Raw genomic sequence first — 20,727 nt, 5'->3', positions numbered from 1 at the left:
CAGAAAGGCACAAATCAAAAACACTTTTCTTTTTGTAAAATATAATCAAGACTGAAACTCCAAAGAAGCGTTTGACGGATTCAGTAAAATCTGTAAGAGGAAACACAAAGAGAAGGAATCCAATAGATCCATGGCCTCATTAAACCAAAGCACAAGTCAAACAATGATTAAAATAATGATCGTGACTGAACTAACAAACATTCAAAGTAACTTTAGAGGAGCAGGAATGTGCTTAATGTTCCCCCATTAAATGAAATAAAGGAAGTGTTAAATATGCTACAAATAACAAAAAAAAAGAAGATTTTTACTGCTAAGATTTACCGTAAAATGAAGGAAAGCTGTAGAGAAAGGTTGTTCTGACTTATTAATGAACAGAATGGGTCCTGCATCTTTAAAACAGAAGATGAGTCTTCTAGAAAACAGGGAAAATTAAAAAAAGAAAGATATTGTCAAAGCATCTACAGAAATATGATGCTGTGCAGCAAAACATAACCTGCACAGTTAGGTTTTGACTTATTTTCTGACAATCACAGCAAAGTTTATCTAAAAAAATTATACATTTAGTCTTTTCTGCAAATAAATCTTTGTGTATATATAACCAAGATGAACATTAAAAAAGAATAATGTTTTGTCAGTGTGTATTGGAACTCTGTGCAAACTCTGGTGTTGGATTGCACTGTGTGATGATAAAATTAGATCAAATTTCTTTTAATCCGATTGTTCAGGATGAGGTAAAAAATGCAGCAGATTTGTAAACAATGTATTATTATTTTTATGACTTCAAGTGTTAGAATCTGCCATTCGGTTTTGGATTGAAAAACCTTTTCTTGACTGAAACATCTGGACGGCAGCGCTTTGGCTTCCCTCAGCTGCCTCTACATCTGTGAGCAATGTGAGTTTTTAGCGTGAAGGAGGATATTTTTAAACTGTTTTCCCTCACAGTGAAGAATGCAGGACTCTGCTGTCTGAGGAAACCAGGTTTATGTACAAAAAAAACAAAACGAAAAAACGTCCCAAACATACAAGAGAAGTTAGCGTGAAACTCAAAACACGGATGCACGCAGTGACGTATGGAAGCGATTATGTAGCATTAATAAAAAGCAAAGTCAAAACCAGAAATGCTTTTTCATTTTCAAAATTAAAAAGCATTTTTTGACTCAAAAATAAAATGAAAAAGCAAACCACCAAAATGCTTTTTCATTTCCTTCCTCAACACAGCTTATTCTGTCACTTAATTAAAATGATAAATAAAATGGTATTTGACATTTCATTTTCAAGACGTTCCATGGTAAATGTGTAGCATAATTCATTTAGAAATGTCTAATTTGACATTCAAAATGGATTAATAGAAATGCTTTTTAATTTTCAAAATGAAGCTGCATTTTTTGACTCAAAATTAAAAAGAAAAAGCAATACTTCAAAATGCTTTATCATTTTATACTTCAACACAGCTTTTTCTGTCACTTAATTAAAATGATAAATAAAATAGTATTTGACATTTCATTTTCAAAAAGGTCCCTGGTAAATGTGTAGCATAATTCATTTAGAAATGTCTAATTTGACAATTAAAATGGATTAACAGAAATGCTTTTTAATTTTCAAAATGTAGCTGCATTTTTTGACTCAAAATTAAAAAGAAAAAGCAATATTTCTAAATGCTTTTTCATTTTATACCTAAAACCGCTTATTCTGTGTCATAATTAAAACGAAAATGCAAAGAGGGGATTGCATTTGCATCTTAACATCCACCCCGCGCACCTTGTCACAATTTTCATTTCGAATAAGCATTAGCAGAGGGGAGGCGGGGCGATGACGTCACTGCTTTCTCCGTGTGTCCGGCTGCTGACTGACGCACACACACGCACCAGGAGCAGACTGTGTTAGCGGCAGAGACGAGGGTTTTGTGATGATTGTGAACTTCTGATGAGTTTCCACAGCTTCTCAGGACTACATAGCAGCATGTCCTTCTTCTGCGGTCCTCCTCCGGACGCACCGCGGACAAGCTTTTGTTCTTCGGACCGCCAGCTGCCTTCGCATAGCGGAGCGCGAAGCTCCCGACGATCGCTGAAGGCGGAAATGCTGCTGCGATCTGAGAAACCATCATATGAATTTGTGTTTCCAGTGGTGTCCAGAACAAAATAAAGACTGATTCCCACATATTTACACATTTATCTGCAGCTTTGCGGTGAATTTGCTGTTTGATTTATTAAGATCCAGGAATCCAGGTTTGAGCGGGCCAGGTCCAGCGGTTTTTGAACAGGACCCGGTTTTACGTAATCTTAATGTGAAAAATACAGCAGAATGTTCCTTTAGTGCCCTCGCGAATCAGAAGCTGTGAATCGTAAGCCAACTTTAGCGTCGTCTGACCGCACGGATTTAAAAACATATTATCGAGCAGAGCAGGCCGTAAAATATTAGCATAACTGTAATAAAAGCACATTATGAAGATAGTCTCCTGCAGCTACGCGCTGAGTGAGTGTTTTGGTCCAACCAGCAACGTTTAGCATCGAGAAATCTGCTGTCTGTTGATGGAAGAAGTTGGGTTGCGATTCACAGCTTCTGATTCGCGAGGGAGCTAAAGGAACATTCTGCCGCATTTCTCGCATTAAGATCCAGGAATCCAGGTTTGAGCAGTCCAGGTCCAGCGGTTTGTGAACAGGACCCGGTTTTAGGTGATCTCAATGCGAACACAGACACACCAGGTCTCTCAGCGACAGCGGCCGTACACAAGGAGAAAGCAGTGACGTCATCGCCCCGCCTCCCCTTTGCTAATGCTTATAAGAAATGAATATTGCTACAAGTTTCCCAGGGTGGATGTTAAAATGCAAATGCAATCCCCTCTTTGCATTTTCGTTTTAATTATGACACAGAATAAGCGGTTTTAAGTATAAAATGAAAAAGCATTTTGAAATATTGCTTTTTCTTTTTAATTTTGAGTCAAAAAATGCAGCTACATTTTGAAAATTAAAAAGCATTTCTGTTAATCCATTTTAATTGTCAAATTAGACATTTCTAAATGAATTATGCTACACATGAACCAGGAACCTTTTTGAAAATGAAATGTCAAATACCATTTTATTTATCATTTTAATTAAGTGACAGAAAAAGCTGGGTTGAGGAAGGAAATGAAAAAGCATTTTGAAATATTGCTTTTTCTTTTTAATTTTGAGTCAAAAAATGCAGCTTCATTTTGAAAATTAAAAAGCATTTCAATTAATCCATTTTGAATGTCAAATTAGACATTTCTAAATGAATTATGCTACACATTTACCAGAGAACGTCTTGAAAATGAAATGTCAAATACCATTTTCATTTTAATTTTAATTAAGTGACAGAATAAGCTGTGTTGAGGAAGGAAATGAAAAAGCATTTTGGTGGTTTGCTTTTTCATTATATTTTTGAGTCAAAAAATGCTTTTTAATTTTGAAAATGAAAAAGCATTTTTGGTTTTGACTTTGCTTTTTATTTATGCTACATAATCGCTTCCATAGTGACAGGCAAATCTAAATAAAACCTTGCAATTCAACAAATGTCTGATCTTATCGGAGTTCTTACGAGTCTCTACATGGTGAGAAATATCAGATCTGAAGCCCACTTCTGCGTTCTGAGTCACACTCATGAGGAAAACCTCCAGCAGATCAGGAGTGAATGAGGACTTCAACCAAACCAGAGCCGCCCCTCCATCTGCCTGCACCCAGATGCAAGGACCACCCCATCCCATCTCATGCAGTTTTATGAATAAAACGGCAAAAACAGAAAAAGAAATGGAAGAAAAATAGAATCTCACCACGAAACGACTTCCCACCAAAACAACAGACCTTCATCGATGACTCAGGTTCATCGTTTGTTCTCATGCAGGGTGTGAAAGCACAGAGAAAACAACAGAAAATGTAGTTTCTGTCAGGAAACCCCAGCCTCCTGCTTTTGAACAGCATTTCATTAATAAATCCATAAATCAAGCTGCAAGTATTTTCACATCAAGACAGTAAGCACCTTTTATTTTTAGATATTTTTTTGCCTCCAGTGACCAGCAAGATGGATTACAGCTGACGTAAAAATCTCCATTTCATGTGGCAGTGTGCTGTTGTATTGACTAAAACAACAATAATATCTCTCTGCACCGTTCTAATGCGGCAACTGAAGCGTGGATGTGGTTTGATTAAATCCTCCACCCTTGCAAAGCAGCGTGGACAGCTGAGGTGACTAACGGAACGCCAGTGTCAGACTCTGGGGATTCAGTTTGCCTCCAAACAAAGCCGGCCTGTCACTTCAAATCAAGACAGGGATGAATAATTTGAACTTCTCTTTCAGGCTTTTACCACAGAAGAAGTGTAAATAAAGGTCTAATCAGCACTTGAACCCAGGTATCTGGCTGTAAAATGCTGACACCCTAAACTGACAGGGAGACAGAAAGTGGGGAGGTTTTAATCGAAGCTGGGGGCCCGGGCCCCAACTTCATGAGAAGCAGGGAGGGCAGCAATCGTGTGGGGGAAAGCCCAAAAAAGCTGATCTGTCACCAACAAAACCAACGAGAAATCAGGTTCATCTTTGGCATTAAAACTGTGCTGAATTCAACGCATCCACGCAGATTTGATTATAAGAAATCAGAGAGACGAAAGGCTACAGCTCTTTAATATTTGTGTGTTGGCCTAAGTTTTTTGCAGTTTGTGTTACACTAATTATAGTAATTTAGTGTGCTTTAAAAGAAATTCCCTAAAAAACATATGTGGATAAAGCAGAACTTTTCATGCTTGACATTATTGTAATTGATTTGATCTGTACTTATAATATAATTAGAGAAACGTATAAGTAAAAAAGGATTGAAAATGATTCTGCCTGTAAATAAGTCTTGAGTTACTTTGAAATACTACCGTGAAGATATCAAACAGCAGCATCAGAGAGCAAGACGGGGGACATTTCTGTTGCCAATGTGCTTTCTCTTTTTTTTCTTTTACTTGCTCAGGGACAAGTAAAAGAAAGTATTCCACAAGTTAGAACATTTAGAGAGTAAAAACATTCCATCTGAACAGCCACGCTGTGAAAGTTTCCTACTTCCACCAGTTTTTTTGACGCCATAGATGAATTGTTTGTGCTTCACTGAGATGGCTCTTCTCAAATGACGCTTTTAATCACTGGCAGATGAAAGCAATCACAAGGCAAGCTGTGTTAATTTTTAAAAATACACCTTCTCCTTTGATTACAAGCGAATACCCTTTTTTAACCTCTAATCATCTTTGCTTTTCATCATGGACAAAAGGACTGACTGGGAAAATAGAAGAAAGGTAAACATTTATTTAAACTTTTGCAAGGAGAGAGGAAGTCTTTCTTTACAAAGAGCTGCTTCCAGCTCACTTCAGGGCTCATGAGTAAAACAGAAAGCCATCAGGAGCATCACAGCAGCCTGACATTTTAAACCACTGCGCTGAACTCCATCTCCTGGTTTTCATTACTCAAAACAATCCAACTTTCAGGATTTGCTCATTCCTTTGCAGCCTGCAGTTCGTCATGGATTCTCGCTGAGATTTCGTTCACAGTTTGTCCTTTTTTTTGTTCTTTTGCAGCAGCAGATGCACCACAGGACTATCACCAGCAGATGCATTAAGGGGAAAAATGGAATCCCTGTGTGCGGAAAGGATTTCTGGGCCACTTAGGAAGAAAGAACCTGCTGAACAAAGAACAGGAATGCAGGAAATTGAGAAAATTATGTTTTTTTGCAATAGAAAAATAGATGAAAGCCACTGCAGACTGTGGGTCGGTCATCCCCTTTATGCTGGAGATACTGAGCATCTACGGCTTCAAAGCTGCCACAAAGCATACAGCAAAAATACATCAGCAAATACACCTAAAAATCCGTTTTCTGATAAGGCATCATCACCTGCTTTTGCTAGAATAGAGGCTGTTTCAAAAGAACATCAAAGCTGCATCACAGAGGAGAGACTTTTTTTCAATTTGTCTTTTCTACTTTAGCTAATCTCAGTTGGGAACGACATCCATTATAGAAGCAGAAAGGAAAAGACTTTCGTTAATTAGAATTTTTCTCAACCAATTTTATGTCCACTAAATCCTTGAATGACTCATTTTTTATTAACAGAAAAAAGACTTATGACAAAAAATGAACCCTTTAATTTTTAATAAATGCATTTTCACAAAATGTGTCCAATTATAATATTTTTAAACTTCATGGAAAAGAAGATGGGACTTGTTTCACCTGCTTCGTTGAGATGGCTGTTCTCTTATTCCTTTTAGGAATGACCTCCTTTGACCTTTGCATTATTTTTTAGAAAGGAAATAGGAAAAAAAGAGAAACCCCCTAAATCATCAAAGTTCTTCACACTTTATTTTCCTCTGAAAGTCTGCGTGATCAAAATTAATTTTTTTGGTCAATTTGATAAATTCTGACAAGTTTTATTTGATTTGTACATGTGATCAAACGAAAAGTCATAGATGCAAACTACAACTAAAATTTATTTTTATGTTGCTTTAAACATCAAAGTGAATGTTGGAAGAGGACTAGAATAAGTTTTCAAACCAGAGGACACATTTTTCACCGTCTCATGACCCTTATGGTCTCCCACATATTTTTCTAGATGTAGCACCGAGAAGAATCTCTAGTGGTTGGATATCTGGGTTGGTTAAGCCTGGCACATGGGAAAACCAGGGTTCGATTCCCAGCAGGTTTAATGAGCGCCATCCAGTGTGGGTCCTTGGGTAAGGTCCTTTTTGCCACTGCCCAACACTGAAACCACAAGAGGCCCAAGTGTTGGTCTGCCTGTGCCAGTCCCCAGCCCCGATAAAAATGGGGTTGTGTCAGAAGGACCATATAGAACAAAATCTCTGCCAGTCCACCTGTACAATTCAGTGAAAGCTGAGTTTCTGTGGCGACCCCCAAAGGGATTTGCCAAAAGGTGAACAACAAATTTGAAAAATGATCTCTGGAAAAATTTTAAAAGTTGTTGGAAGCATAAAAAGATGCCTGATGATTGTTATTGTCCGATTACCCTGGTTTTGGTATCCTTTACACTTGTGTCGCATAACAACCTTGTGTAGCTTTCAATGTCCAACTTGGAGTGGATCGTTTGTTGTCACCAGTACCCTTTCTAAAAAAATATATTATTATTATTATTTTTTTTTACATTTCATTAATTTCATCTTCCCCCTTTGGTGTTTTGTTTCATGTCAGACTGTTTCAGGGTTGTTCTTGTATTAGAAAATGGAAAAGAAAACTAATAAAAAGTGAGTGAGAAAAAGCCCTTTACCTATTGGTTTGATTGGAAGAAGATCGTCAGCTCAGAAGATACCTTAAAGTAAACTAAGTTAGACTTCTAGATAGTAGGTGAGAAGAGACGTGGTTGGAACGTCAGCACAGCTACTGAAGGACTAAACATTCAAGAGACAGAGGCTGAGACCGATCTGTGCTTGGGTCCAACATTGGCCCAATGAAGCAAAAACAGACAGCATGTAAAGTAGAAGTAAGCTGAGCCATAGCTTTGGACCTTATTCTAAAAAAATGTTCTGGAGCAATTCTTGCAATTCTTTTTACACCCCGTTTTCTGCAGCTAAACCCAAAACAAAGTGCAAATACATTTGAGCAAAACTATGTATTTACTTTCTGCCTATAGTATTGGAAACTTTGTCAGATCTTTCGTATATCAGTGCTGTAGATTCAGGAAGCATTTTGGGACCTTATGTGCAGTTTTAGCCTGTGTGACCAAATGAATGAATGAATGGTGATACGTGTTGACCTTTAAACAGAGGTTGTTTGCAGTTTGAAGAATATGTAACACATAGAACTGGTTCATAATCATTTTAAGCAGATCATGCACCCCATACATGTGAGAGGCACCACTGCAGTTTAGAGGAGCAAACACATGAGTGCAGGTTGTGGAGGTGGGTGCCACTGATGGCATGGGGGGAGAATGTTTGGAGGATATGTTCTGGAAACTTCCCGTCTGTGCGCTTTCAACACAATCTCAAAGCTTCAAGTTCCAGTATCTTTTTAAAAACCAGGAAATTTTCTCCTCACTTGTGTCAATTCTTAAGATTTTCCTTTTTTTTTAGGATAAAGAATTAACAATTTAAGTGGGTCTTAACATAATTATTTTAAATAAACCTAATTCTGAAAATGAAAAAAAGTCATCTTTGTTTTAAAAAGCTTTGCACTTACTACAAAAAATAGTATAACTCAGGTTATTTTGTACAAGGTTTTAGTAACAATTTGTTTTCAATCGAAAATGTTGATGATGGGTTTACAGTACAAGTATTTTTTTACAGTAAGTTCCAAAAAAAATTATTTGCCATCTTCCTAAAACTTCTCAAAGCTACCTTTTGTGTGTGACTTATGATATTTTAACAATTTTGAACTCATTTTTTATTTGTAAAAAGACATCATAAATCCACAAAAAGTGTCAAAGTCTAAGCAGTTTATCAAATTCCTGCAATTTAAATAAATCTATTTCAAACAAAAGTATCAAGAAAAGAAGGATTTCATTTTCAATGTTTACAAAAAAGTGCAATACCTGTGCAATTTTAATTATGACATTAGAGAAAAATCACATTTACAAGAAAAAAAAAATTGCTCACATTAGAAAAATCTTATAAATGTCTTAATTTTGGTCATAACAATATTGAATCTTCTTCCTCTTTCGGCTTCTCCCATCAGGGGTCGCCACAGCGAACAAGTCGCATGGTAAACTTGGCAATGTTTTACGCCGGATACCCTTCCTGACGCAACCTTCTCAAACCGGGCTTGGGACCGGCACAGAGGTAGAGACGGGAACAGGGAGCAGCCCGGAGTCGAACCCTGGTTTCATGGATGGAAGGCGCCGCAAACCAGCACGAGCTAAACTGGCTCCTCATAACAATATTGAATAAACTAAATTAATAAATTGATTAGCCAACTGTTTTCTTTCTTGCAATCAAATGGAACAATTGAATTGGGCGCCCAAAATCTGGACAATTTGGGAAATTAGATATGTGTGTGTCTGCAAAATTTAACATGAATAGAATGATCTTTTTTTTTTTCTTCATCAAAAATAATTCTATCCATTTTCTTATCCTATCTAATCCCTTTTGTGGTCACGGTTTTGCCGGAGCCTAACTTGGCTGCTGTTGGGTGAAGGTGAGGTAGACGCTAGACATATCGCCAGGCTGCCGCAGTGCTCTGAATAATTCACATTTAAAAAAAGGTTCAGAGTATGAAAATATTTTAAAGGTTTTCACCGACAGGAGTCCTCTATAAGGTGAGTCATCTTTTCTTTTGTGGCTTTCAGTGCCAATTTAAAACTTTCACGAAACCATTTTTGATTCTCTGATGCCTGAAATAATTTGACTCACCTCAGTGTTTTGACAAAAACAATCACACTCGCTGCCTTCAGAGAAAAATGGAGGAAAAAAATGGAGGAACTGAGGTAAAAATGCAATCGCATAATTTTTTTCAGACATAAAATCACAACTATCTATGAATAATCTCATGGCAGATCCAAATTGCCTCTGAAATTTAAATCAATTTATTTAAATGTAAAAGAATAAAAAGTATAATAAATGCCATTCATAGAATAATTGCCATTATATTTAAAGAGGAAGCCCCACTTAGGGCAGAAAGCAGAGTGCTCCACTTAAACCTAATTGATCTGAAATTGTGGCCAGGTCATGAAGCAATATCAGTCATTGTACGGAGACGCTGGGAAAAACAAAAATACATCACATGCATTTTAACCAACCATTTAGAGAACATCCAACAGATCAGAAACATCTAATGGATAATTGCCTCTCCTGGATGAAACCACACACCAACCACAATAGCTTTTATTCTTCTCAAAAGTTACCCTGAAGTAATGTTGGATTTCACTCAAATGATCGGAATGCATACGAAACTTCAAATCCTCTGCTGACTAACGGCTGAGTCCCCTTAATGGGGGATAAAGTGGCGATTACAACAAGGAGGGCCAGAAAGTAAGCACTAGAACGAAAGGACAGAACATTTTTCCCAATGTCTTTACGAAAAACGAAGCCCCTGTGACTGGGCAGGAAATGAGGTCGTCTCAGAGGACGCCGGTATACAGTAGATCACGAACTTTAGAGCAGCGGAGTAAAGATTCAGTCATCAATCAGAGCTCCAGCAGTCATTAACACCACAAGGGTGCGTTGGGAGCCAACGAGGCCTCGCAGAGGCGGCCTCTCCCTCACTGAAGAATCTAACACAGGATGTCTTCATCAAATTAAGACCTTCAGCACTGGCTTTTGGCCAGGAGAAGCATCCCATGCTGTGTGACAGAGGCTGACAGAGATCAGGGAGCAGTGGGTCATGTTTGGCAGGCAGGTGAGGTATTCGAGCAAAGAGGACAATACGAAAGCTCAGTGTAGCTGGAAAGGCTGACACAAAGGGCATCATGTTAACTCCCAGTTGAGGTCATCAATCAGAGCCGTGGTGAGTGGGTCACACAGCTGCTAATTTAAGGCGGGACGAAGGGATAGGCTGTCAGAGTATGACCGACCTGCAACTTAAACTATCTGTAACCTCCAACGTTTTCCAGTTTTTCGCCCACATCTCAGATTCTCCCTTCCCTGCTGGTTCCCTCTCCAAGCTCTTCCTTTAGAGGTCTTATCAACACATGTGCCTGGTGAGGTTAGTGTTCCCATCCATTTTTACACCCTGTTTTCTCAAAGAGTCACTGGATCCCTGAAGAGCTCTGCTTGTACTGCTTCCCAGAGGCCTCTATGCGAAAATCTGAGAGTAACTGAAGACCCCTGACTTACCACAGGGCAACATTAACCTGCAGGGACCTCCACGACCAGACTGTTATTACTGTATGATAACTAATGGGGGGGGAGGACATGGTGCATGGATTTCACAATGACATGACTATGCATGAACAGGTAAAAACATCTGTTCCGTAAGAAAACCTGTTGAAGTCAGGTTTTTGTGGGATCTCTTGAACATGAATTATGTGTAACAGCTGGAAATCTAATAGTTTCCAAATGGTCTTTCTCTCCCCACCCCCATCATACAGACGTGTTACTGCAGAGTGATATCACCAGAGCTTATGCAAGGCACATACGTGGAGACACCGCTTCTGACACGGCAGCACCGAATGCCATCAGGAAACGGTTGCGAATCGCCCCACTGTTTTTCTAACCCAAAAATAACAGAGCACTTGCAAAGAAGGCACCCTCACCAAACTCAAACAAGAGGAGTCCTGACTGACAGCTACCCAATCATGTTCTCAGATGAGGCATTAGGGAAAACGTCCAGATGTAGCTGAACTTTTTCAGTCCACGTGGATCCACTCACCATCTTTGTGAAAGAGCTCCTATTGTATAGCCTTATTCACAACTGTCTGTACAGGTAGATACGGGCTGTCCGCAGGCAAAAAATGGGCAAACCTGTACAGAGGTGGGGGTTTGGGGAGGCCGTGGTGCAGCGGTAGGGCGGTCGACCCATGATCGTAATATTGCAGGTTCAATTCCCGCCTTGCACACCCGTGTCCCGAAGTGTCCTTGGGCAAGACACTGAACCCCACCTTGCCTCTGGTGGGAGGTTGGGCATCAGTGTGTGGATGTGTGTGTGCATGGGTGAATGGGACTGTAATGCGCTTTGGGCCTTCGAAGAAGGTAGAAAAGCGCTATATAAGTATACGCCATTCACCATTTTAGGTGGCCCGTATAAAACATCAAGGGCAATCATTGCTCGGTGAGTCTGTAGAGCGCAAATGTTTACGCCCATTTTAATTCTATGGGCATGTTGCGGGCGACTGGTTGTAGCAAACACGTACAACATGTAAGAGTGAAGTAGGTGAGATGCAGGTGTGTCGCATGGATCTTTCTGTTTTTCTTACCCTCTCAAAACCTTTGGACTGCGCAAGTAACCCATTAGTTCTGTTCATGTGATGAGTGTGTGATCCTTGCAGTTAGAAATGTAGAAATTAAACAGTGTGTAGTTTGTATGGACATCCTAAAGGCACTTACATGATGTTCGTGCTTTTGACAAGGGTTAAGTTAGGTAAGTGCAGCGTCCTTTTTTCAATTTTCTCTCCAAGCAGCTCCACCCTCATAATGGTCACAGTTATTCCAGTCGTGTGTTTGACATCAGAGGTGAGACGTCTGTAAAACGCACACGTCTGCTCTCAGTTTGTTTGTTTGTGTGGAGGTTCATGAGCAAAACAGATGCACTTCTTTGTAACAGCAAATAATACCCCAAGGTCCTGTTGACAGCACATGAGACATACAGTTAAGTTATGTTTATAGAGTCATTAGAGCTGCATTAATGCACTAAGTGCTATGAAGAGAGCAGCTAAATGGACACTTGTTAGCTTTATTGCCTTGCTGATGCTGGTTCACAGAACCTACAGTAATACACAGCAGACTGAAGAGAACGCATACATTAATTCCTGACAGGATCATCCAGGTCAAACTGAACTGCGTACAATCAGAAGATTGTTCATTTCTGCAGAAAAACAATGACTAAAATGCGCAATGATTGGTTTGACCTTTAACGTTTGCAAAACGAAATACACTGGAGCTTGGAAAAAAGACGCATTTTAAAAAGTGGGTAAAACTTTGGCATCCTTTTTCTGGGTTAAAATTCAACATTAAATAGTATCGGAATTTTAGAGGCATTCATAAAAGGCATACACACTTAATAATGTTCTCAGCTTTTTTTAATCATAATTCAGTAAGTAATATGCAATAATAGTATGCAATTTATTATTTATAAATGACATTTAGGATTCAATATTGAAATGTATTACTATGACAATTAAAAAAATAAAATATGAAAATGAAAACAAAATCAAATGATTTTAAACTGTCAGGGGTTGTGATGTCATAATTCAAATGAAAAAGCATTTAGCAATTTATATTTATATTAAAAAAGTGACATTTCAATTATTTTTTATGTAATTTAAAATCGATTGATTTGTAAACCGCCGTGCGGTTTTTGTGTCCAAATTTAAATGAATTTGTAAAACAGCGCCCCTTGGTGTAATACTTCATAAATCAGTATCTTTCTTACTGCACTTTTGGGCAAAAATGTAGACCCTGCTACATACTTTTATCCAAGCGATCTTCACAAAACTTCACACACGTGCCACCTGGTGAAGTCTACAGCAACATAAAAAAAAAAAAAATCACCTTTAGTACCTTCTACTTGAGGAAAACATTTGGGAATCAGAAGTTGTAGATCTTGAACTGCGTTAACTGGCGAGCTTGCAAGCGTGGCGTTCCCCTGTTGCTTGCACATTTTCTACCTGAAAATTGTGAAAAACTACTACATGATTCGATGGCTCTAGCTAAACGAAACTGATTGACATGATTAGAATATATTAAGAATGTGGGTGCGGCTAACAAAAAACTTCAGTTGACAAGGATTCTTCTAAAAATGACAGACTTGTTCATCAAGTCCAGGTGACTAAAAATAAAATGGCAGTGCCCTATAGCATAACTTGTGTTGAGCCTGTATTCCGGTTATCATCAAGTCCTCTCCGCTTGTGTAGCGTTTCTAGTTCATCTACTCTTTGTTCTGGTTTCAGTATTTTTCCATCAGCAGTACCTTTAGTGCTTTCACTTCATCCATCAATCCAAAAATTTGGTCCTCTTGCTCTCCTCTAAGTCATCTGATGCCATCGTATTTTTTTTTATTTTTTTTGCAATCGCAAAAACAAATAAATAACCTGTAGCCTGTTGTAGAAAACTGGATTTGACATGTTTTGAAAGTAGAAGTGCTCTGTTACTGCATTGCATTACAACTCCCTAAAATGTCCCCTCCTCGTTCAATCAACCATTTAAAGTTGATTTGTATTCTGCGCAAACTTCAATAACATCATGTGCTAAGAGCAACATAATGCCCGCTAATGCACAACAGCCCCTGAACGGTAATATGTCACTGTCTGGTTTTAACTGTCTGTGTGGAGATGGGTGGCTTAATGTACTAAAGAAAATGTCTCAGTGGCTGGTGAGGGGGGCAAGGCCAGATTTTACAGCGAGTCTCAGCGCTGCTTCTGATCGTGAAAAATGGTGTGACTCATTTATGAGAGCGTCTGCTGAAAGAGGGGACTTAATGCATCATGGGAAGATCAAAAACAAAGACCTGCGCTCCTACCTGCTGAGCCTGCCAGCGTGGACACGTAAATGCCACCACTCACTCAGACATCTTTAGTTAGCTCAGCATCTCTGCGGTGCGTCTGGACATAAGTGCAAATGATGCATTAATCTGTTTACATGCGAGTGCAGGGATCTATTCTCGTCTATGATGAGCTTGATGATTGCAAAGTTATGAACATAACTTATGCAAACGGCACTTTCTGTTTGGAGTTAGCTGCTTGCATCAGTGTGCCTCCATTAGCCTGCTGAAGGTCATGGAGGTTCGGGAGTGGCACGTTTCAATGTCCAAGGTCAGAAGCGAAATGTGCAAACTCCTCCATTAAAGTGCCTCAGAGGCTCGCGGACGTTCTCTTCCGTCGCCAGCCTGCAGCATGTGTTTGAACATGGCGGTTCGGCTGATGTATTTATGTTACGGCTGATGGCGTTCTCTGGGTGGTCCAAGTTCATCTTCAGCATTTCCTATCCACGACCACAGTCTATGAGTCACACTCAGGTTTTAAGCAAACATTATTCAGGTTTGCAAAAATAAAAATAGTCAGTCATTTTTCACTAAAGCTCTGTCAGGTAACTAGTCAGGTTTTGGTGGGTTTAAAATAACATTTTTTTACTGTTTAAAGTAAATGTAGCTGCAGGCGGTGTGCTAATGTATGCAAATGGGCTTTACAGTGATGATACATGGCTATGGAAATAAAAAAAGGGCTTGACAAAAGGCAGTTCAGGTGTCTTTTGATGTGGTCCCCCTCTACATATTGTTTAATGCTTTGATCTGCAGCTCAAATTGTGCTGCAGTTTTAGAAAAACAAAACGTCAGAAGCTGTAAAATAACACTTCAAAGCTTTAGTAAAAAAAAAAAGGTGAACTATGAAAAATCGTCTGTTGCAAGACTTTTACAAACTTTTACCCTGTAATTATCACTTTTACTGCCCTCAATCATTCTTGCAAGTGTTAACGGTAGAGAAGCTGGTGATACCTCTACTCTAATTTCAGCTTCATGTGGTTCAAAAGTTGATCTCGTCTAACTTTGCACTAGTTTCTGTTTATACTCTGACCAAAAATATAAACGCAACACTTTTGTTATTGCTCCCATTTTTTATGGTATGAACTCAAAGATGTGAAACATTTTCCACATACACAAAATAACCAGTTCTCTGAAATATTGTTCACAAATCTGTCTAAATCTGTGATAGTGAGCACTTCTCCTTTGCCAAGACAATTCATCCCACCTCACAGGTGTGCCAAATCAAGATGCTGATTAGACAGCATGATTATTGCACAGGTGTGCCACAAAAAAAGGCCACTCTGAAATCTTCAGTTGTATCACACAGCACAATGCCACAGATGTCGCAAGTTTTGAAGGAGCGTGCAATTGGCATGCTGATAGCAGGAATGTCCATCGAGGTCTCGACCTCACTCCAGTTCGTCGTCGTAACCGACTTGAGTGGGCAAATGCTCACATGCGATGGCGTCCGGCACGTTGGAGAGGTGTTCTCTTCACGGATGAATCCCGGTTTACACTGTTCAGGGCAGATGGCAGACAGCGTGTGTGGCGTCGTGTGGGTGAGCGGTTTTCTGAGGTCAGTGTTGTGGATCGAGTAGCCCATGGTGGTGGTGGGGTTATGGTATGGGCAGGCATATGTTGTGGGCGACGAACACAGGTGCATTTCATTGATGGCCTTTTGAATGCACAGAGATACCGTGACGAGATCCTGGGGCCCATTGTTGTGCCGTACATCCAACAACATCACCTCATGTTGCAGCATGATAATGCACGGCCCCATGTTGCAAGGATCTGTACACAATTCTTGGAAGCTGAAAACATCCCAGTTCTTGCATGGCCAGCATACTCACCGGAACTGTCACCCATTGAGCATTTTTGGGATGCTCTGGATCGGCGTATACGACAGCATGCTCCAGTTCCTGCCAATATCCAGCAACTTCGCACAGCCATTGAAGAAGAGTGGACCAACACTCCACAGGCCACAATAGACAACCTGATCAACTCTATGCGAAGGAGATATGTCGCACTTCATGAGGCAAATGGTGGTCACACCAGATACTGATTGGTTGTCTAGGTTCCCTGACCCCCTCAATAAAACAAAACTGAAGATTTCAGAGTGGCCTTTTCTTGTGGCCAGTCTAAGGCACACCTGTGCAATAATCATGCTGTCTAATCAGCATCTTGATATGGCTGTGAGGAATATCCATCCCACCTGTGAGGTGGGATGGATATTCTTGGCAAAGGAGAACTGCTCAGTATCACAGATTTAGACAGATTTGTGAACAATATTTCAGAGAACTGGCTATTTTGTGTATGTGGAAAATGTTTCACATCTATGAGTTCATACCAATAAAAAATGGGAGCAATAACAAAAGTGTTGCGTTTATATTTTTGGTCAGTGTATATATGAAAAAACAGGTTTTACTTTATTCTAAAAAATAAAATAAAAACTGTTGAGGTTGGGGTTTGTTACTGTAGCTCTGAACAATAAAAAAAAGCATGACATTTTACACCTTATGGACCAGTCAAGACCTGGAGCAGTAGCATTTAAATCAGGAGTTGGTTTGATCCTCCTGTTGCCAAGAGATACCCAGTCTGTGTCTGCTCTAAACTGTGTCGTAATCATTTTCTGTAACAGATTACTTTTTACTTTAGTTAAGTGGTGTGAAGTAATACCAGTACATTTTTGTAACATTATACTAACTACATGTTTAGTAACTCTCATTACATCAGGCTAACCATCTAAAATATAAATGTTCAAATCAATGAAACCAGGAGGCGTGATAAAAATTCCACAATCAAACTATATTCAGCGCTCATAGTCAGTTTATTCGCATTTTTATGATCCTAATAAATGCATCTAGAAAAAAAAAACTCCATGCAAATTAAAATTAACTCACATTTTTGTTATCAGATAATTTTTTTCCGGCAGGAGAACAATTTATGCCATCGGCTGCAGAAGTCCAAACTCGTTTTGGCACATGGATTCCTATGATAAGGTAATGATATGACACGGTGATTATGGCATCACCATGAGTGGCTATATTGATTTAGATGGTACGTAATGTGGATGGAACTGTGTTCTGCAACCTGACTGGCTGTTGACCTTGTCAATCACTCTTCTCACTGTCACGTCTTCTTTACAGAATGCGTTCACTTTGCCAAGTCTACATAACTTTCAATCTTTCATTCTATAATATTGGATTACTTATTCTATGAAGTTTTGAACTTTAAGAGTTTGTAAAGAGAAAATTGTTAAAATGTGTGAAAATGGTTTATAAAGTGTTTAGTTAAGGGTTTTACGCCATTGAAATATCTGTCATCCTAATTTGTGGATTTTTATTTATAGCGGGTTAATTTTGGAGCAGAACTCCTGCAATGAATGAGGGACCATAGTAACTCCGAGGCAGTGAAAATGTAAGGTTAGTGGATTACTTTTAAATAGGTAATCTGTAATATTTTATGGTTTCTAACTTGCAGTACACTGGCTCTAAACTGGGTTGAAAACACCCTTTTTGCTAAAAATGGAGGTCTTTCAAACATCAACCGACCCGAATAGGATCAAATCAGATACAACAGCAAAGCGTTTGTCATTGAGATTTCGTCAACACCTTATAAGGCAATAATAATGGCTCTCTTTTCAAAGGCTGAACACTCTGAACCCGCCTGGATGCAATTTTAAGTGAAATGGTTTTGGAGTCATAAAAATGGTAGAATACACTCAGCTTGGTGGGTCCGCATTAGGTGCACTCACAGCCATGGTCTAACCACAAGCCTTTTAACTGGCTTGGAGGTACATGCAGAAAAGGGAACAGTCTGAACTCAACATGAGAGAAGTGTTTACTTTTAGTGCTCAGTGAAAGACCAGGCTGGAGCCGGTCCATCATATAAATCTCTCTTAGAATTTGATTTTTGCATTCTAACACCTTCTGATTCACCAGCTCTCTGAGAGGATCATTCCCACCAAAGGTTGTGTTTTGACATGATTCACACAAAAATATGTCTCTGGTTGATGAATAAAAAGAGTCAGCCAAACCAAACAGTGTTTGCAGGATGTGAAGGTTGCTGGTGGAAGCAGCAGCGAGTCTGGATGGACAGACGTGGGAACTCCACAGCAGGTGTTTCAGTCCCAGTTGGAGGACAAAGAAGCCAAGTCAGGTCAGACAGACTACCCTGAAAAACCACATTTACCCCCTCCCTCTATGCCTCGAGGCTTCCCAGGTCCTGCTGCCACTTATGTTATTTTCAAGCTGTCCATACTAATTATTTAAAACATAGAAGCTATTCAATGAAGCTGATTAAACAGTGATGGGGCTTAAATATTCTGCTATTTCTAAATTAACATTTTATGTGTTATTTACTTTGTTTCACCTAGATAAAAATAAAAGCTCATTGCCGTTGAAGTTGATAAACATCTTCAATACATTTCTCCACCGCCTCAGTAGATTGGTAAATGTAATGCATCTCATTGGGTATTTTGTGTAGAAACCCCGTCTCTGTGTTGTCTTTGTTTCAAACATAGAAGCATGAGGTTGGAGGTTGTTGTCCCTGTGCAGACATGCTCTCTGGCCTGTGCAGGGGAAATGCACTGGTGTGGAATAGAGAGCTTTTTAAAAGCCTGTGAATAAAAGCATTGACATCCCCTCTGCCCTGAATCCCATCTTCATTTTCCTCCAGCCGCCCTCACGCCACTGTTCCTACCAGAGCATGCTGAGATGCAGCGAACACAATTAAGCTGGATGTAATTAAATCACATGACTCTGGTTAATGGAGATGCTGGGGAATAGGGTCAGTGTGTGCATATAGTGGACTGGAGCAGCTGTCGGACTTGTTTTTTTTTTTTTGTTAAATGGACCCTCAGCCTCATCTTTCAATAAAACAGTCTGTAAGTTGGGATCTTAAGAGTCACTTGTTGCATAAATATAGAACATTTATTTGACAGATATAATGGAGTGTTCTTAGGATGCATTTTCTTGATTAGGCTCATAAAAAGTGTTAAAAGTTTAGTCCAGCTAATTTAAAGTGGATCAATGATATATTTGACCTTTGAAGGAAGTCTGGAAATGACTCAAAATACCGAAGAGTTTGCTCCACTTCACTTAATGAAGTACACATAATAATTGAAGTTTTAGTATAAAAAATTAAACTAAATATATCACTCAGACTTCACTCGACCGTTCACAGCAGCACCTGCAGCAGAACGGAATCAAAGTAGTCCTCTGACATTTAATCGCTGGTTCACATCATCTAACAGCCTGACTCAAATGTTCAGTTATACGTGATACAGTAGAAGTCAGAGAGCGACCCCGGAAATCAAACATCTTTAACTGATACTCCAGTGACTCTTGATCCTGAGCAGTGAAGTCAGACACATCATGGAAAGGGTTCACTGAAGCAGCAGAACAGCCACTGGAGCAGAATAATGGGCAGTTCGTAAGTGGACGTGTAGTGGGGGGTGTCTTCTGTTTTTGGGAGACTCGCTCATATTTTTATTGTATGAAGAAACCGACAAACGGTTGTTTTCTTTGGAAATCGGATATTTTCACAGTTGTAGAGACAGAACAAAGTCTGTTTTTACATGAATTCATTAGAATTTTTTTTTACAACCAAATGAGATCTGAGACTGTGGGCAAAGGAGGAGAACATGAGACAAACCTGGGGCCACTTTGTAGACATATGGAAGACCACAAGAAAGACATGCACTAAAATCATCCAATCGGTCATTTTACAAATTACATCCAAGTGGTTTCTTTACTGAATATACATTTTTTCAAGGTATATTTGTGTGTTAAGTGAAAAGCAATATCATATGAAACACTCAACAGAACATTAATAATACTTCTTTGTCTTTCAGCAGATCCCTATAGGGAGACTCCATCTTAGGCAGTACCTGAATTGCTTCCCTACCCGTCTGGCTCCTCCCAGGTGTAGTGGTGTCCAAAATTGTTTTTTTTTTAAAGAGGAGCCATGGTGACTCAGGGATGGCTATCCCTCTGCTGGTAGGGTGATCCGCGTCACGCTGTGGTGCTGAGTATAAACGCATTTCTTCAGGTGGGTGTGCTCTGAGGCACAGAAGTTTAGATTTAAAACAAAATATCAACTTTTTGCTTTTGCAATAATTTTGAAAGTTATATAACCGGTGTTACATACAGTATTTTCCGAGCGCTGGGAGCTACGTGCTAACGTAGATAACTGGCGACTATTAATGAAGTCATTGAGCGGTACTAATGTCCTAATTCAAAGAAACACATTTTTCCATATCTCTCAGCTTAGAGGGATAAATGTAGGGATACGGAGAAGCCACAGGGGTACAGGGAAACAATTCTGAATCCTCCTTGTTCACTCCAACCTCAAGTCCTTCTTGTCTACATCTATCAACCTCCTCTTTGGTCCTCCTCTCTTTCTTGGTAGCTCCAACCTCTGCATGCTTTTCCTAACATCCTCCCTGTTCCTCCTCTCAATGTGTCCAAACCATCTCAATCTGCTTCCCTGCATTTATCTCCAAAACATCTACCATGATCTGTTTCTCTGATGGTTTCATTCCTGATCCTATCCGTCCTGGTCACTCCCAAAAAAAACTTCGACATCTCCCTTTTTCTTAGAGCCAGCTTACTGGAAGAATCCTCTTCACG

Source organism: Oryzias latipes, chromosome 8 (genome assembly GCF_002234675.1).
Source record: "Oryzias latipes chromosome 8, ASM223467v1".
Lineage (NCBI taxonomy): Eukaryota > Metazoa > Chordata > Actinopteri > Beloniformes > Adrianichthyidae > Oryzias > Oryzias latipes.
The sequence above is the reverse complement of the archived record's forward strand: the minus strand, read 5'-3'. Positions refer to the sequence as shown.